Source organism: Macaca fascicularis, chromosome 12 (genome assembly GCF_037993035.2).
Source record: "Macaca fascicularis isolate 582-1 chromosome 12, T2T-MFA8v1.1".
Lineage (NCBI taxonomy): Eukaryota > Metazoa > Chordata > Mammalia > Primates > Cercopithecidae > Macaca > Macaca fascicularis.
Window position 1 is genome coordinate 42,231,042 of NC_088386.1, and position 1,782 is coordinate 42,232,823.

At 36.1% G+C, this 1,782-nt stretch overlaps 1 pseudogene across 1 annotated transcript; it reads left to right on the top strand.

Moving 5' to 3' along the window:
* Positions 1 to 265: 265 nt before the first annotated feature.
* On the top strand, positions 266 to 970 carry LOC102119091 (large ribosomal subunit protein uL6 pseudogene; annotated as a pseudogene). Its single transcript, XR_012420938.1, has one exon. The product of XR_012420938.1 is annotated as a large ribosomal subunit protein uL6 pseudogene (transcript).
* The last annotated feature ends 812 nt before the right edge of the window (positions 971 to 1,782 follow it).

Genomic DNA, 1,782 nt, shown 5'->3' on the forward strand with positions numbered 1-1,782 from the left:
TAGATGTTTTTAAGAATGAGGGACTGAAATATAATATTAATATCTATGTACAAAAATTATGCAGAATAAAAAGTTAATCACAGACCTAAAGGTAAAATGCAAAACTATAAATCTTCCATAGAATAACACCGGAGAAAATCTAGGAGGTCTTGGATTTGGTGAAGACTTTTTAGATATAATACCAAAAGCACAAACCATGAAAGAAAACATTGATAAACTGGACTTCATTAAAATAAAAAACTTTTACTATATGAAAGACACTATTGCTTTCTTTGCTGCGTCTACTGCAAGAATGAAGACCATTCTCAGCAATCAGACTGTCGACATTCCAGAAAATGTCGACATTACCCTGAAGGGACGCACAGTTATCGTGAAGGGCCCCAGAGGAACCCTGCGGAGGGACTTCAATCACATCAATGTAGAACTCAGTTTTCTTGGAAAGAAGAAAAAGAGGCTTCGGGTTGACAAATGGTGGGGTAACAGAAAGGAACTGGCTACCGTTCGGACTATTTGTAGTCATGTACAGAACATGATCAAGGGTGTTATACTGGGCTTCCGTTACAAGATGAGGTCTGTGTATGCTCACTTCCTCATCAACGTTGTTATCCAGGAGAATGGGTCTCTTGTTGAAATCCGAAATTTCTTGAGTGAAAAATACATCCGCAGGGTTCGGATGAGACCAGGTGTTGCTTGTTCAGTATCTCAAGCCCAGAAAGATGAATTAATCCTTGAAGGAAATGACATTGAACTTGTTTCAAATTCAGCGGCTTTGATTCAGCAAGCCACAACAGTTAAAAACAAGGATATCAGGAAATTTTTGGATGGTATCTATGTCTCTGAAAAAGGAACTATTCAGCAGGCTGATGAATAAGATCTAAGAGTTATCCAGCTACAGAAAGAAGATGCCAGATGACTCCTAAGACCTACTTGTGATATTTAAATGATGCAATAAAAGACCTGTTGATTTGGAGCTTCTAAAAAAAAAAAAAGAAAGAAACACACTATTACAAGAAAGAAAAGACAAGCCACAAACTGGAAGAAAATCTTTGCAAAACATCTATCCAATAAAGGACTGGTATCCAAAAATATACAAAGAATACTTAAAACTCAACAATAAGAGAGTAAACTACTCAATTTAAAAATGGGCAAAAGATCTGAACAGACACTTCATCAAGGAAGATATATTACTGGCAAATAAACATATGAAAAGATGCTCAACATTGTATGTCATTAGAAAAAGCCAGTTAAAACAAAAATGAGATACCACTACACACCTACTAAAAGAACCAAAATCTGGAACCCTGACGAAATCAAATGCTAGTGAGGATAGGAAGCAACAGGAACATTCATTCATTGCTGGTGGGAATGCAAAATGGTACAGCCACCTTGGAAGGCAGTTTGGCAGTTTCTCACAAAACTAAACATACTCTTATCATATGATCCAGCAATTGTGCTTCTTGGTATTTACCCAAAGGAATTGAAAACTTATGTCCACACAAACGCCTGCACATGCAGTTTTATTCATAATTGCCAAAACGGGGAAGCAACCAAGGTAACCTTCAAAAGGTGAATGGATAAACAAACTGTGGAACATCCAAAAAAGTTAAAATTAATTAGCAAGAAAAAGGAGTGAGTTATCAAGCCACAAAAAGCCATAGGAGACACTTAAATACATATTACTAAATGAAAGAAGCCAATCTTAAAAGGCTGCTATATAATTCCAGTACTATGTAATTCCAACTATATGACATTCTGGAAAAAGTAAACATTGGAGGCATTAAA